This window comes from Pleurodeles waltl, chromosome 12 (assembly GCF_031143425.1).
Source record: "Pleurodeles waltl isolate 20211129_DDA chromosome 12, aPleWal1.hap1.20221129, whole genome shotgun sequence".
NCBI lineage: Eukaryota > Metazoa > Chordata > Amphibia > Caudata > Salamandridae > Pleurodeles > Pleurodeles waltl.
Genome location: NC_090451.1, coordinates 376,350,701 through 376,368,758, shown reverse-complemented (window position 1 = coordinate 376,368,758; position 18,058 = coordinate 376,350,701).

Genomic DNA, 18,058 nt, shown 5'->3' with positions numbered 1-18,058 from the left:
TAGGATGAGTAAAATGGCTACAATCTCAAAATTATTTCCTGCATTTCACCCTAGCCAAACAAATGTAAAATTGGGAGGCAAATGGTTGCTTTTTCAGTGCAATACACATAGCAAAGAGGCAAAAAAGCATAGACTTTTCAGGCAGTCAATACCTTGAAATGGTATGCCAAATTATATATTAGCATGATATAATTTATTCCTATCATTTTTCAGTGATAGCATCTTCCTTGATCTCTTTTTTCACTTCCCATCACTTTTCAATACAGTCGTTGAAAGGCAGGTAAAGAGTCACTGTTGTACTTGGCCGTCTCTGAAAGGTCACTCAAAAGTTTTGCCTTCACCCTTCCTATTTGTTGAACCAATTTTTGTTGTCTTTTGGGGCTAAAGTGCTTACACCCAATTTGCACAATTATTTTTCCTAGAAGTCCCCAGTAAAGTGGTACTACATATACCCATGACCTGGTAAATTAAATGCTACTAGAAGGCCTGCAGTACTGATTATGCCACCTACTAAGGTAGCCCTTTAAAACATGGCTCAGGTCTGCCATTGCAGCCTATGTGCAGTTTTAAACTGCCAATGTTTCTTTCTAATAAGTTTTTGTCATCCCTTAGGTAAACCCTATAGGCTCTTAGGGCAGAGTGCATGGTATGCGAACTGTAGGACTTGTATTTACGTTTTATATGTACTTGAAGGGAAAACCACCCGAAGATGTTTTTTTATTGCTATTGGGCTTTTTCTGCCATTTCTTAACACTGGGTGACTTTATTACACTTAATAAGGGCTAATGAGTTTACGACGAAATAGCGAAATGTGATTTACATGTAGACAAATTGCAATTTAAAATGCTCTTTAATGCCAAAGTCTGATTTTAAACTACTATTCTGAAGATGCCACTTTCAGTAAGCTGGCAGTTTTCTGACTAACCAAATGTGCCTTTGTGTCTGTGTCCAGGGTCACATGAATATGAATGTCTCTTCTGTTGTGGACTGTGCATTGCTTACAGACATTAAGACAAAAGAGACATAGGTGCTGAAGGAGAGGGTCTTCCTGGCAGGATGTCTGGGGAAGAGTTGTGCCCTGTTCTGATTACACTTCAAAGTGCTTAGCCTTCAGCACACACAAAGGAACCTAACACCAGGCTTGCCCTTACCTTTGTCACCCTATACAATTTGGAGCCAAACCCAGAAAAGGAATTAGAAGTGACCATAGCCTGGTTGAGGAATAATCCTGGGCAGGCACCAGACATAATACACCCCAGAACTGGTGGATTATTGTCAGAGTCACCAGATCCTCGGGGTCTGTGCACGTTCCCAACATGTCCACACTGAACAGCTCCAAGACTCTGATAGGTAAATCGAAGAGACTGAGAGAGTTCAAGAGGGGAAGAGGGGATTAGGAAGGGAACAGCTGGGAAGGAGACCTGTAGTAAGAAAAATGTTAGAACACACAATATGAAAATTATATCTCCTGAAATCAATACTAGACTATGATTCTAAGCCTAGTCACTCTGAAAACATGAACAATCTAAGAGTTAAGTTTAAAATGACTAAGTATCAAGATGGCCGAACACCTGTAAGGGAATCAAGATGAAATAAATTAAAACTTTCTTATTCAAGTACTTTCCTTTACATGAGAATCAGAAAAAAACATTCTGACTAAATTTTAAACCAGTCATATAAATCCTGTTTTGAGAATGTATACTAGGACCATACAATATTGCATCTAGAAACTCTGGCCTTCTGTGTACTCTTAAAATGTTTCAACACAAATTACGCATATTGCAGATATATATATATATATATATATATATATATATATATATATATATAGTAAACACCATAAAAGGATTGTGCACCATGAATAACACAATATGGATTCTGGAAACAAATCACATAACTTGTCAACTCGAATATTACATAATAAATATCTTAGAATAGTGGCATACAATAAACAACATGAAATAAACTCGAGGAGAGAATTGTGCGTCTTGCCGATTTGAGTGTCACCATGTAAAATACCAAGAAATGGTAGCACGCAATGAATATCAAACTCAAATCATCATTAATCGAATCGCGCGTCTTGCCGATACGTAAAACACTATGTAAATATCAAGAAATAACAGCTCACAATAAATAACAGGATCAAAGTACAATGAAGAGAATCGCGCTTCTTTTGCCGATTCTTAAGCCACCGTGTAAATGTCAAGAAATGGTAGCGCGCAATGAAAAACAAAGTTAAATCCTCATGAAACGAGTTGCGCGTCTTACCAATCCGTAAAACATCATGTAAATGTCAAGAAATAGTAGCGCGCAATGGACAACAATGTTTAAACACCATAAAACGAATCGCGTGTCTTGCCGATTCTTAAGCCACCATGCCAATGTCAAGAAATGGTAGCACGCAAAGAATAACAAAGTCAAACCTTTATGAAACAAATTGCGCGTCTTGCCTATTTGTAAACTACTATATAAATGTCAAGAAATGGTAGCGCGCAAGTAATCTGTTACTCATTTAAGAATTAAACCAAGAATATGAAAATTCTCAATAACGGTGTCGGAACAGTCCAACCACCGTCTTACCGCCTGGAACAATGATCACCAATGAAGGATGAAGGGCAGAAGACTGGAAGATCCAAATAGGCCGCCGGGACAGGAGCTCAGGAAGAAGCTGCTGCTCTGCACCGGGACCTCTGAATAGTGAGCACTGGGAGTTGGGCTGGCTCTCTTTTATAGAGTCTTGGCCCAGCCCAGAACCACCCCAGGCATGTTGCAGGGAAAGTCTCTGGAAGGCCCTGGAAAGGGGCCACACCCTAACACACTCTGAAAAACTGCAGCAATACATTGCAAAGGAACAGTATTTGTAAGCATATTAAAAATAAGTTTTCAGGATTGAACTCTCCAATGCAAAAGGTTAAACAACAACATATCAGCACAATGCATAAATTACGTTGTTTTGAGAGTGCTGGGTTTTTGCATTTTTGTCACCAATAGAGTGTGTACTGCTCTGGTGTTGACAGTACTCCCCTCTCCCAGATGTGCTCTAGGGCCTGTTTGCTTGGATTAAGACAAGGAAAGCATCTCACAAGTAGTGGAGCATGAACATCAAATGCGGAAACCCATGAGTTACTTTCAGGACCTTAACTTTTCCATGAGATTAAGTACTATAGATTACACCCTCTCAGTTTAGAATCTAACACTTTCTTGACTTCCTATTCTTCTTCCCCTTGTACTAGAACAGGAGCTGGATGAGGGTGGACCTTTTGGACTGCCTTTTTCAAGAGGGAAGTGTGGAACACTGGATGAATCCGTAAGGATCTGGGCAATTGTAGTTTATAGGTCACCGGATTGATTTGCTGAAGGACAGTATAAGGACCTATGAATTTGGGGTTAAACATGTGCTTCTTCTTGAAGTCTATATGTTTTGTGGAAAGCCACACTTTGTCACCTGGTTGATATTGCGGTCCCTCACAATGTTTCTTGTCATAATGCCTTTTATATTTTTGTTTGGCTTTTTCTAAATGCTGTTGAATTAGTTTCTGGGTTTGATGTAAATGCTTTCGGACACAGCTGGAGTAAGAGAACTTTCTTGAGGAATTGTGATGGGCAAGGTGTCAGGATGATAGCCAAATAAACCAAAAAAGGGTGTAACACCAATAGAAGTGTGGAATGAGTTATTGTAAGCTAACTCAGCTAACCAGAGCATAGAAGTCCAAGAATGAAGTGCCTTTTCAGTGTAGGCACGTAGGTATTGTTTTAAAGTCTGATTTAGTCTCTCCGTTTGACCATCTGTTTGAGGATGGTGACTAGTAGATAGTGTAGATGTCACTTGGAGTGTTTTACCATGTCTTCCAGAAATTGGAGGAAAATTGTGACCCCCGATCGGAGAGGATAACCTTTGGAAGTCCATGATAACAAACCACTCTGTTCAGTAAAATAGTTGCCAATTCACTAGAAGTGGGCAATTTTTTACAGGTGATGAAAAGTCCATATTTCGTGAGACTATCTACTACCACCAGAATTACTGAATGCTGTTGAACCACTGGCAGACCGGTAATAAAGTCTAAAGAAATGTGCTCCCATGGATGACTTGGGGTTGGAAGTGGATGTAACAACCCTTTTGGTTTTGAATGACTTGTTTTAATGCGAGCACAAACTTCACAGTTGTTTACCATTGCTTTTATATCTTTTGTTAGGGTAGGCCACCAAAAATAGCGTTGGATCAGTTCAAGAGTTTTGGGAGTACCTGGGTGACCTGCCGTAGGTATAACATGCAACCAATGAAACACTATCTTGCGAAGTTTGATAGTGGGTACGAACAAACGAGCGTCATGAAAGGGTAAACCTTGCTTGATTGACCTTTTGGGATCTGCTTGGGCCCATGTTTGCCATTTTTCAACAGTGAAAGAGTTGCAAATTTCTTCAAACAAATCTTCAGTTTTTATGATACATAGAACCTTGTCAGGAGCAATGATAGCTCTGGAGGCTTGAAATGCAGGCAACGTGGTAGACTCTTGACGGGACAAGGCATCAGCCTTGCGATCATCTTTACCAGGCCGGAAGGTTACTACAAAATCAAATTCAGCAAAAAAAAGCATCCAGCGTAATTGCCGAGGGGTCAAAAGTCTGGCAGAATTGAAGATTACGATGATCAGTATATACTGTGACAGTGTATTTGGCACCCAACAAATGATGTCTCCATTCTTTAAAGGCGTCACAAATCGCCAGAAGCTCTTTTTCAGCAATGACATAGTTCTGTTCGGCTTCGTTCAACTTCCGAGACATATAAGCTACAGGATGAAGTTGACCAGTGTCTTTATTTCGTTGTGAAAAGACGGCTCCTATTGCTACATTTGAAGCATCAGCTTCCACTATGAAAGGTTGATTCGCCTCAGGATGATTCAAGACTGGGGCAGTGGAGAAAGCTTCCTTCAAAGTCGAAAAGGCTTGATCAGCTTCTGGGGACCATACAAACTTTTCTTTCTTTCTTAGTAGCTTAGTGATTGGAGCCACTATCTGGGAGAAATGATTTATGAACCTCCGGTAAAAATTTGCAAACCCCAGTAAACATTGTACATCACGAACAGTCTTTGGGGTGGGCCAATCAGATACGGCTTTAACTTTCTTTTCTGCCATCACCAGAATGGGGTAAGAATAACCCCTAAAAACTCAACTGTGGTAACATGAAACTCACACTTGGTTAGTTTGCAATTTAAATGGTGTTTTCGAAGGGCTGCAAGAATTTTCTTGACATGTTGGACATGTTCGTTTTCATTGTCTGAGTAGATCAAAATGTCATCGATGTAGACTATGGCAAATATGTTGAGGTACTCTCTAAGAACGTCATTCAAGAAAAATTGAAATGCTGCTGGAGCATTACACAGACCAAAAGGCATGACAGTGTATTAAAAAAGGCCATATCTTGTCTTGAACGCTGTTTTCCTTCGTCACCCTCTTTCATTCTGACCAAATGATAAGCACCTCGAAGGTCAAGCTTCATGTAGATTTTTGCTCTCTTTACTTGTTCCAATAAGACCGGAATTAGGGGTAAAGGATATTTATTCTTGATGGTGACTTTGTTCAAACCCCTATAGTCAATGCAAGCTCGAAGTTCTCCATTAGCTTTTGAAACAAAAAACAAAGGTGAAGCTGCAGGAGACTTGGAGGCGCGAATGAAGCCATTCTCCAAAAATTGATCTAGGTATTTTCGTAAATGTTGATTTTCATGTTCTGACAGGGCATATGCACGACAATTGGGAAGTATCGCACCTGGGGCTAGATCAATTTGACAGTCATAAGATCTATGAGGAGGTAGAGTCTCTGCTCCTTTCTCATCAAATACATCTTTGTAAGATGAATACTGTTTGGGCAGCTGAATTTCTTTCTCCGCAGCAGTAGCTATGTAAGAGTTGCAAACTTTTGGTACTTGAATCTTTTGGAGACATTATTCGTTACATAGCGCAGATGAGAACACGAGTTTTCGTTCTGCCCAATTGATCTCCGGATTGTGATGAATTAACCATGGCAAGCCGAGGATAATCCCATATTGGGGAGCATGGATCACGTCAAGGATGATTTTCTCTTTATGTTTCTTTCTTTGATTCTTATCTTCACAAATCATCAACAAGGGGATAGTCTGAAGAGTTACCGGACCTCCAGTCAAGAGTTTTCCATCAACTGCCTGGATGATTTCTGGGGTCTTCTTTTCAATACATGGGATCCCCCATGCACGAACCAATTGGACATCAACAAAGTTCCCCGTAGCCCCAGAATCGACTAGAGCTATTTTAAAATAGATCTTTTTCTCGACATGAACTCTTATTTCCAGTTTAAGATGTCTAGATTGTGAAGGGTCCACGGTGACACCCAAGAGCAACCCTTCTATGCATCTTAGGTGTTTTAGTTTTCCAACTCGACTGGTGCATTGGCTGCAACCTTCTCAACTGGATCTTGCTAGTTCTTTGGTTTGATTGGACAATCTTTGGCAAAATGACCTTTTCACCCACAATAAAGACATTGTCCATTTTTTCTTCGTAGGTCCTTTTCATCTTTGGTCGAAGGTCTTCTGATGGTTCCGATTTCCATTGGTTCCGGCATTCTTTCTTTCGGAGTTCTTGAGTCTCTGTTATCATGAACGTGACATGAATATTTTTCAATCTTTTTGCGCATTCCTTTACGTTCTGCTAAACGATGATCAAGGCTCAAGACAACATTTATTCATTCTTGACAGTCTATAGGTTGTGGATCGATTTTCGCTAAGATATATTTTAATTCCTCTTTGAGTCCCTTGTAAAACAAGACCGCTTGTTTTTCTTCAGGACAGGATGTCTCGGCAACCAGCCGGTTAAAGTTGGCTAAATACGACACTAGGTCTTGATTTCCTTGGTGTAAATCTAATAATTCACTATCTGCTGACTGTGTTACAGTTCTACGATTAAAAACTTTCTCAAATTCACAAACAAAATGTCTCCAGTTATACAACAAGGGACTATTTTTACGCACAAGAGGAATTGCCCAAGTAGCTGCATCCCCAGACTGATATGATAACAAGAAAGCTACTTTGGACTGGGCATCGGGAAAAGTATTTGGTCTGCAGGTGAAGTGTAGTTCCATTTGAACCAGGAAAGCTTGCGCTTTCAAAGGGTCACCTGAGAAACGTTCTGGGGGAGCTAAAGGAATTGCAGAAGGAACATTTAGGGAAATCGGATTACTTCCAGAAGCCTGAGAAGAAGTACCTGGCCAAGACATACCTGTGGGACATTGTTCCTTCTTCTCTACCTTATCTTGCAACTGACTCACTCTCTCTGCTAAGCTAGTTGTCAATTCTTTGGATGATACCACCTCTGCTTGGAACTGGGTGATAGCCTTGACTAACTTGTCTAGCTTGGCCATGCTGAGAACATACACAAGCCAGGAGGATAATAATTTGTGGGCTCACTATTCTGTCAGAGTCCCCCAGATCCTTGGGGTCTGTGCACATTCCCAACACATCCACCACTGAACAGCTCCAACACTCTGATAGATAAATCACAGAGCCTGAGAGAGTTCAAGAGGGGATTAGGAAGGGAACAGCTGGGAAGGAGACCTGTAGTAAGAAAAAGGTTAGAACACACAATATGAAAATTATATCTCCTGAAATCAATACTAGACTATGATTCTAAGCCTAGTCACTCTGAAAACATGAACAATCTAAGAGTTAAGTTTAAAATGACTAAGTTTCAAGATGGCCGGATACCTGTAAGGGAATCAAGATGAATTAAATGAAAACTTTCTTATTCAAGTACTTTCCTTTACATGAGAATCAGATATTTTAAACCAGTCATATAAATTCTGTTTTGAGAATGTATACTAGGACCATACAATATTGCATCTAGAAACTCTGGCCTTCTGTGTACTCTTAAAATGTTTCAACACAAATTGCGCATATTGCAGATATATATATATATATATATATATATATATATGTATATAGTAAACACCATAAAAGGATTTTGCACCATGAGAGTTCAAGAGGGGAAGAGGGGATTAGGAAGGGAACAGCTGGGAAGGAGACCTGTAGTAAGAAAAATGTTAGAACACACAATATGAAAATTATATCTCCTGAAATCAATACTAGACTATGATTCTAAGCCTAGTCACTCTGAAAACATGAACAATCTAAGAGTTAAGTTTAAAATGACTAAGTATCAAGATGGCCGAACACCTGTAAGGGAATCAAGATGAAATAAATTAAAACTTTCTTATTCAAGTACTTTCCTTTACATGAGAATCAGAAAAAAACATTCTGACTAAATTTTAAACCAGTCATATAAATCCTGTTTTGAGAATGTATACTAGGACCATACAATATTGCATCTAGAAACTCTGGCCTTCTGTGTACTCTTAAAATGTTTCAACACAAATTACGCATATTGCAGATATATATATATATATATATATATATATATATATATATATATATAGTAAACACCATAAAAGGATTGTGCACCATGAATAACACAATATGGATTCTGGAAACAAATCACATAACTTGTCAACTCGAATATTACATAATAAATATCTTAGAATAGTGGCATACAATAAACAACATGAAATAAACTTGAGGAGAGAATCGTGCGTCTTGCCGATTTGAGTGTCACCATGTAAAATACAAAGAAATGGTAGCACGCAATGAATATCAAAGTCAAATCATCATTAATCGAATCGTGCGTCTTGCCGATTCGTAAAACATGATGTAAATGTCAAGAAATAACAGCTCACAATAAATAACAGGATCAAAGTACAATGAAACAAATCGCCCTTCTTTTGCCGATTCTTAAGCCACCATGTAAATATCAAGAAATGGTAGCGCGCAATGAACAACAAAGTTAAATCCTCATGAAACGAGTTGCGCGTCTTGCCAATTCGTAAAACATCATGTAAACGTCAAGAAATAGTAGCGCGCAATGGACAACAATGTTTAAACACCATAAAACGAATTGCGCGTCTTGCCGATTCTTAAGCCACCATGCCAATGTCAAGAAATGGTAGCACACAATGAATAACAAAGTCAAACCTTTATGAAACAAATCGCGTGTCTTGCCTATTTGTAAAATACCATATAAATGTCAAGAAATGGTAGCGCGCAAGTAATCTGTTACTCATTTAAGAATTAAACCAAGAATATGAAAATTCTCATAACGGTGTCGGAACAGTCCAACCACCGTCTTACCGCCTGGAACAATGATCACCAATGAAGGATGAAGGGCAGAAGACTGGAAGATCCAAAAAGGCCGCCGGGACACGTGCTCAGGAAGAAGCTGCTGCTCTGCACCGGGACCTCTGAATAGTGAGCACTGGGAGTTGGGCTGGCTCTCTTTTATAGAGTCTTGGCCCAGCCCAGAACCACGCCCAGGCATGTTGCAGGGAAAGTCTCTGGAAGGCCCTGGAAAGGGGCCACACCCTAACACACTCTGAAAACCTGCAGCAATACACTGCAAAGGAACAGTATTTGTAAGCATATTAAAAATAAGTTTTCAGGATTGAACTCTGCATTGCAAAAGGTTAAACCACAACATATCAGCACAATGCATAAATTACGTTGTTTTGAGAGTGCTGGGTTTTTGCATTTTTGTCGCCAATAGAGCACGTACTGCTCTGGTGTTGACAATTATTTTGAAGAAAGACTGCACAGGTGTCTGAAGAAGGATAGTTGGACCTGCTTGAATTGAACCTACGCTCCCCCAGAAGTGACTTCAGAGGTCAGTTGTCTTATCTCTTCTTTGAGCTACAGAGACACAACAAGCTTTCAGTGGCCACCCTGCAACTGCCCAGCCTACTTGCATCAACTTCACTTGTCTGGACCTGCCTGAGTCCTGCTACTGGACTCTGCTTGAATGAGTCCAGATTCCTATGAGGTGCCCTTCCAAGTCTGTCCTGGACCCTTGGCTGGCACCAGAATGTTCTTCTCCTGAAGACAAGGTGAAGATACAGAAGTTTTGGACTCCTCACAATCACAAAGTGATACCTCCATGCCAAGAATCAACCACCCCTAATGACTCCCTGCTCTTCATGCTTACCGTGACTGTCTATGGCAAACACCAATATGAGACCTGCTTTTTTGACTGACAGTAACAGTCCACGACACCTGCCAAAGTGAAGCTCCAGACTGGCTCCTCCGGCTACAACAGTGACAGTCCATGCACTTGTGACTTTCCCCTGGTCAGTGCAATCGGATAACTTCAAGCGGCGCTTTGAACCTTTTGGTGCTATTTTCACCTAAATATTTGGAAAATGATACCTCCAGATATACTGATTGATTTTTTGTTGTTTTGTTTTCATTTTGTTGACTACATTTTACTCTCTTTTTCAAATTTGTTTCTTGTGTTGTGTTTTCACTTTATTTCTACATGCTACATAAATACTTTATATATTGTCTCTACATTAAGCCTGACAGCTTTGTGCCAAGCTACCAGAGGGTTAAGCACATGCTTATTTAGTGCATTTTTAGGTTCTTCCTGACAAAGACTGTGTTCGTTATTTCACTGGGGCTTCAACTTTCACAACAGCTAACCCAGTTTCTTAGTAAGGGCCTGCAGCAAAGGGCACCAATCCCATCAACAGGAATTTGTGAAATTTAGGACACATCCAAAGAACAGTCTGCTACTCACATATAGATGCTTCTTACATGAAATAACTAAAGGAAGAAACTGGAAAGGGCAGCAGAAATGGAAAGAATGGACAAAAAGGTAGAAAGGCAAATTAAAATCACACTGCAAGATGAAACAATAGCCCTTAGAATGTGAGACCAAAAAACAGGTTTAAAAGCCCTCATATAATTATTTCCTGCTCCAGGGGCCCTCCCTTATGTGGGATTGTTTTTACTCTGGAAGTAATATGTGGAATCTTTCAAACGTTTTCAGAAGCTTGGATAGGTAAACATTTATTTATAATGAGGGTCCAAACCCTTTTTTGCCTGCACTGATTTGGTTGCTTCTGATCCCACTTTAGATACTATTTCTAAATCCTTGAGCTTGATTAATGTTTTCCTCTGTTCTGAGGGGTGACAAGATACTTTTTCCAGTAGTTTATTAATCACAGTGCAACCAGACGGCCACACATCAAGGGCCAGATGTACGACCACCAGTGTTTGAGATTCTCAATTTGCATGTTTTTGTGACTCACAAATAGCAAGTAACAAACACTGATGTACAGCAGTGTCTGAAACAGTGTTTGAAATTCCCAAATGGGTTGCAAGGTACCTGCCTCATTAATATTCATGAGGAAGGTCGCAATTTGCCACCCATTGGGAATAGCCGGCACTACGGATGCTGGCCTGCTGGGGTCAGCAGACCACCATGTCTGTGACTGCTTTTTAAATAAAGCAGTTTTTGTTTTAAATGGACCCTTTTTCCTTAAAGGAAAATGGGATGCATTTCAAAAATAAAACGTAAATATTTTCTTTCAAGTGGGACCACTGCCTGCTCTGAAAAAAAATGTTGTTGCCCCCATTCACAAAGGGAAAGGGGTTCCTTGGGGACCTCGTCCCATTTGTGATTGGGTTACCACCTCCTTCAAGGAGTTGGTAAAGTATGAACGTTTTGAAACTGCATTCCTGGTCACAAAACATTCATGCATGGACCTGCAACTTGCTAGTAGGAAGGAGCCCCCATTACAGGCCCCTTTCTAATTGTAATAGCTACTGATTCGCAAAATGGGGTGGTACATGCCAGAATGCGATTTCTAAACTGTTAGAAAACAGTTGGGCCGTTTTTGACCTGTAAAGTGCATCATATATCTGGCACCAAATCTCAGAGACCAAATTAAAGTTAAAAGTTTATTTCAAACTTCAAAGACAAACTTATATAAATGAGTCTCAAAACCATACCGTAAATTAACGCATCACCAAAGAGAATTAAAAAGACAAACCACTTTAAACTTAACCAACATACAGTATAGAAAACCAATATTTCAACAACAGCAATGCAAAACAGAATAAAAAGTGAATGATGTTTTTGATTTAAAGATAAATCTTCCTGCCTAACCATGAGATTTGAATAGCTATTTATCCTAATATCTAAATAGAGTTCAGAGAAAGGTGTCATCATAACAGAACTTCAGTAGAAGGTTCTTTCAAGAGAGATGTGTGTGCACCATAAAGTTGCTAAGCCTTTGAATACAGGGATCTGCATTTCAGAAGGGTCCACTCTATTCAAAGGGAAAAGGGAATCTGCCCTTCAGCTAACTATACCACTTTTAAATCTCAATCCTTCCAAGGAGTGATATCACAGGTTAAATTCTCCTACAAAACAACAACTTCCTAATTGACAACTGAAACTTAAGACCTTGGTAACATGTCCTCTCAGGTCCCCTTAACTTTTCTGCACAATAGAATCCTTATTGTCTCAAAGTCATACCATTGCCCCTGCAGTTTAGAGAAACATGAAATAAAGCCCATGAATTATTTTGTATATTATTGCATTAAACTAGTGTTTCTACATGAGGCCTTCCATCATGCTTCCAAACAAACCACGTTCCAAGACACTGACATAGATGCGACTTCTAATCTACTGGACCTGCTGAAGGTTTTTAGCAGCTTTTTTATTTACAGTTGTAGCAATATTCTCGGTTCATGGTGTATATTAACTATAATGTCCATAACCTCCATGTCACCATCAATCAAGGGGTTGGATTAATTGTTCATGATTGTTTTCTCTGCCCCTAGGGCTCTTTCAATATGTCCATTTACCCAATGTAACGTGGTAATAGTCTGCTAGGGCAGCTGCTTTGTGGCACAGTGATGAATTTTTGGGAATCTTCTTTCTGTTTCTTCACAATACATGATTCACCACCATCAGTCACCCATGCTGTGCTGTCACTATGGGTCATAGGAGACACTTGTACAAGGCCATACACTTCTCATGGTTCTGCGCTCCTGCTGCGTCTATCAGTAGATTTCTAAAGCACGCCTGTACTGTGTATTAATAATGTGGTAGCTAATATGTCCTGCCGCTAGATGGCGCCCGAGACTGGCGATGTTGTGTTTTCTATTTGCCTCTGAGAGGATTTTTTTGTAGACGTAGAACATCAGGAAGGTTCCTGCGTGAAGTTTTTGACCCTGTCCATGTAAAAATTTCTGACAGACCTTCATTCATGTTCAGCTGCTGGTTGTGAGTGCTGCATCACAAACCAATGCGCTAATGTTTAAAGTACGTGACAGACAGAGCGCACATTGTGAAAAGGGAAGGTGCAACCGTCAATTTTAGAAAATGTAAACATTAAAAAAGAAAGAATTATCTTATTAATGTGAATGGGTATTTACTGCAACTGGAAATCATCTTTAAAGGTTGACGGAAACAATTCTGTTATGCTATTTATTTTGCCATACATTATTAAATAGTCAACAAATACCCTAGAGATGATTTCATTCTTGGTCTGACTGGTTCAATCACTTACAGCCTTTTTGACATGCATTCGGTTTTGTTTCAATTGGCTCTCATTTGACACAAATGCTTTGCATACTGCCAGCCCCATATGAGGCGGCCCGCTGGTTTAGAAATATTTTAGATGTGAAGTATGATGTCTTGAGTATAATTATGTTGCTAAGTGAGTACTTTACGAGTTAACGGCTTCTATTTTCTTTCTTTTTATTATGTATTGCTTTTTAGTGTCATTTTTCTTTAATAAGGGTGCTCAGTGAATTCCTTCCCATTTAGGAGTACAAATATGTCAGGACTGTTAAAAGGCTGTACGAGGCAAAATGCACAAAGTGGTCCTTGCTAAGATGCAATGTCATTTATGATGGGAGAGTTCAAAGATTCAGTCCCAAGAGTAGCACAAAACCTCTTCTGGAAGGCATTCTCAGCATCAATCCTGATGGTAATGATAAAGCAGCAATATTAATGTATGCCCCCATGACCTGTCTGAATGGACTGAAACGACAAATCCGATATATTCTGACTTTTTGAATTGAGGGGCGCAGCCTCTTTCAAGTGCACCATCTGAGAACATTTCAAGTGTATGCTAACTATATATGAAACCATCAACAAAGATCTGGCGAAGCACTTTAGCTGGGGACTTACTGTCAGACATCCCAGCAGTCAATGATATCTTTCAAAAAATTAAGTACAGCTATAATGGTTTCTAAACCTCCAGTATTTGGAGTGTGTTCTAGCTAAAGCAATGTTTCATTAACGTCTTTTTTTGACCCATGTGTTTTTGGTGATTTTTTTTTTCCCGCTACGCACTTCAGAATTAGTATTGCAATAAAACTCGAAGCATGAAATTCAATTTGTGATTTTTTTGAAGACGTGACTAGATAGGCAGTATATGCCAGCTCCATTATGACGCTCAAAAAGAGGTGATGTCATGCTTTTCAAAAATAAACATCTGTCTATCGGCCACTCCAGGCTTTCTCATTTTCTCACTACATTAACCTTCAAAGAGATCACATGATGGCTGTCTGCCATTTCAAAAAGGCTTTGCTATATATATATATATATATATATATATATATATATATATAGTATGTATCATATACTACAGTAAGTTATTCAATTAGAAACTATGCCAACTATTAAAATTCTGAGCTCACCATTATCTCTCAGCTATCTTTGTTCAGAATGAAAAGCAACATGTTATATGCCTGTGTCACCAATTGAGTATAGTCTTGACGTTTCCTAAAATGTATACATACCGGGAAGTGATGCAGATGCTGGAAATATATTCAAAAAGAGACCTTTATATAATCAGACATTCTTGTTTCTCTCATTTTGCATCGTGTGCTTAAAACATAAATTCCCACATCTTTCGTTAATGTTTGACTTTTATTTGAGGGACTCTCAAATCAGAATGTCCAGAAGGAAATAACAATCATTATGGGTAAAATCTCTCCAACATTTCCAGGTAAGCGCATTGAAACCCACTTCCTGTTGCCTTATAAGGCATGTCACAAACTACATGACGGCTACATTTTAGACAGCATAGTTTAAAGAAAACGTTACCCCTTTCGTTGTCTTCAGATCTTGCCTAGATGTGTACTCATAGAGTTACTGAAGATGCTACGTGAACCTGTGGAATTCATATAACTTGAGTCAAGTCAGAAATTGGGAATTACATTTTTGAGTACATATTTTAACATGTTTTTGAAAGTAAAGATATGTCACACCTCCTCGAACACCCCACTTCAGATTTAGTTACAAAGAACATGTTATCAGTGAGGATGAGGATTATTCACAGTAAAGCTGTCCTAAAATCGTTTTCTTCTAGGGATTTGTACACATTCAAAACACTTGAAAAGTTCAGTCCCAAATTATAAAAACATGTGACCTGGGAGGTCTTGAAAGTGGCACCAGTTTTATTGTACAACCACCAGGGCAGTGCTTAATTTGTGCTTGTTGTTTCCGGTGCAGGTCACTGGCACTTATTTTTGGGAGCCGGCACCTATTTTTCTGCCTCGAGCATGTACTGAGAGCAAAAGACACATATGGGAAAGACGGAGGAAGAGAAAAACAAAAAAAGCATAACAAAGGGAGAAAGCAGAAAGCTGCAAGAATGAGCTGAAGGGGCAGGGAGTGGCTGTAAAGTAATTAAAGAGGCCCGAGATGACTTCAGGATTACACTGCCTCAGTATTCCATGTTTGCACATTTCATTGAAGCAGCCACATGTTTAAGAGGAGGGCTTTTGGCCATCGGCACCTTTTTATTTACACATTAAGCACTGCACCAGGGATGTAGCTTAAGGAGGGGGGGTTTAGGGCAATCCGCCCCCCTAATATACTTATTTTCTGTTAAAGAGTTGGGTGCTGGTGCTTACAGTTGGGGATTTTGAGATGCCAGTCCGATTTAACCAGGAATTCTTTCATACACACAGACAAAAACGCACACACACTCTCTCCCTCTCTGTTTTGGAAGTTCTCAAAAATATTGGTTATTTTACAAAAAAATGTGTTTTCCCTCTTAGTATTCCTACCAATCCACATTCACATTCTGCTCATTGTCCTGTAGGCACCTCTCATGCACTCTGCTTGTTGTATAATGTATCTAAATAATATATGCCAGACTTTTGGAAAATCAAAAGCTTACATCCCCCAAATCTTACTGACCAAGCTACGCTCCTGACAACCGCACACAAACAATTTTAGGCAAGATGTATCAAACTATTTTGCATTTGCTAGCAGTGTGAATCGTAAAATTCCACCGTTTGCGAATGCAAAATAGCCATACAGAATGTACAAAAGGCATTTGCAGAGCAATTTTAAGGAATCGCTAAAATCGCGATTACCTAAAATGTTAACTCAATTTTGTGAATCGCAAATTGCGATTCTCTAAATAGTAAATCACAAATAGCGAATTTCTATTTACGATTCTCTATGCACATGTGTCAAGCATTTCCTGAATGCGAACAGGGCTTATAGAAAATGCAATTACAACCAACTCCAAGTTGGTGGTAACCATGTGCAATTTTAAAAAATGCATTAGGAATGCATTTTTAAAGTGTCATGTAGCACAGACATGCCCCTAGGGCATGCATGCAATTACATTTTGGGGTGCTCAAAGGGGGCCTTAGGCCCTTCGGCATCCTTGGTTTTGAATTTCCTAATTTGCAATTCCCTAATAAGGAATCTCAAATTAGGAAATGCAAAGACATTTTCACCTATGGGCCAGAAGGCTGTTAGGAACAAATGGAGTTGCATTTCTTAATAGCGATGGGAATCGCTTTTAGGGAATCTCTATTTTCTTACACACCATTTTTGGATTTCTTAAATAGCAATTTTATAAATTTGCTACTTACGAAATGCAAAACAGTCCTTTGATACATCTGGCCCAAGTACTGCCAAGTTGTATGTGTGTGTTAGCAAGGAACTTGACTGTCACATCCTCTGAAGCTCACACCAGTGGGTTGCAGGAACTGTAACCGCACACAAGGAGGTAGGAGCTCTTTCACTGGGATATATTCGATTGGCTGATAATGATTTCAAATATGGAGCAGAATGAATCTGAAAGTGGGACCAACTTTACCTTACAACTGCACCCTAACATGGTGTAGTGCTGGGCCTGGCAGTGCATTACAACGTTAGAGCGGTGCATCAGCAAAGTGTGCTTTCTGCCTGAAGGGTGCAACTTGTGCACTGTCAGACCGTCTGGCAGGAAGGCAGGGGGCAGAGAGTGCTGCTCGGCAGGGCCACTATGAAATAGTCTTATACTGTGCTTCACTCAGCTTACTTTCCATCATTGCACAGAAGGAGAGATCCCAGGTCACCTATTAAGGCCAACTATGTAAGAATGCTTAAAGAGGGTGGAACCTGAAAAAGAGTGGTTTCAAAGTTTGAAACAGAAGTCTCCATATAACCCCCAGTTACTATAGTTGTGGATTTCTCAAATGTTCCTCAGCTAATTTTACCATTGGCACAATATGAGGGGAACATGCTTGCCCAAACTAGTCAATCCTGTTCCCAAGTAAGAACCTATAATTGTTCACTGCTGATTATAATTGTTTCAGCATTGAGCAGGACATTAATGCCAATTAGGGGGCATATTTATACTCTGTTTGCACCAGATTTGCGTCATTTTTCTTTGATGCAAATCTGGCACAAACGTAACTCCATATTTATATTTTGACACTAGACCCGTCTAGCATCAAAATATTGGAGTTAACATCATTTTTGTTGCTGTGAGATGCAAAGTAGGCGTTCCAGGGCAAAAAATAACTCTAAGGCCTTTTCCCCTAATTTATTCTCCACTGCAAAAATCACCACATGGGAGGAGGAGGGCCTTAAATAATGACACTAAGCCTGTTTAGTGCTATTATTTAGCGCCTGGGTCAGGGCAGGTGTTAGGGACCTGTGGGCTCATTTCCATGGTCGGAGACCATGGAAGCCATCCACGGGGCTCTTGCCTGCCCCCTGGGACACCCCCAGCCACCCACACCTGGAGGTGGGGACCCATCAAAGGTAAGTCCAGGTAAGTTTAACATTTTTTTTTACAAGTGCCATTGGGGGGGCTAAATTGGGCCCCCTACATGGCACTGTGTCCAATGGACATAAGTCCCCTGGACAGGGCCATTGGGCAGGGGGCATGACTC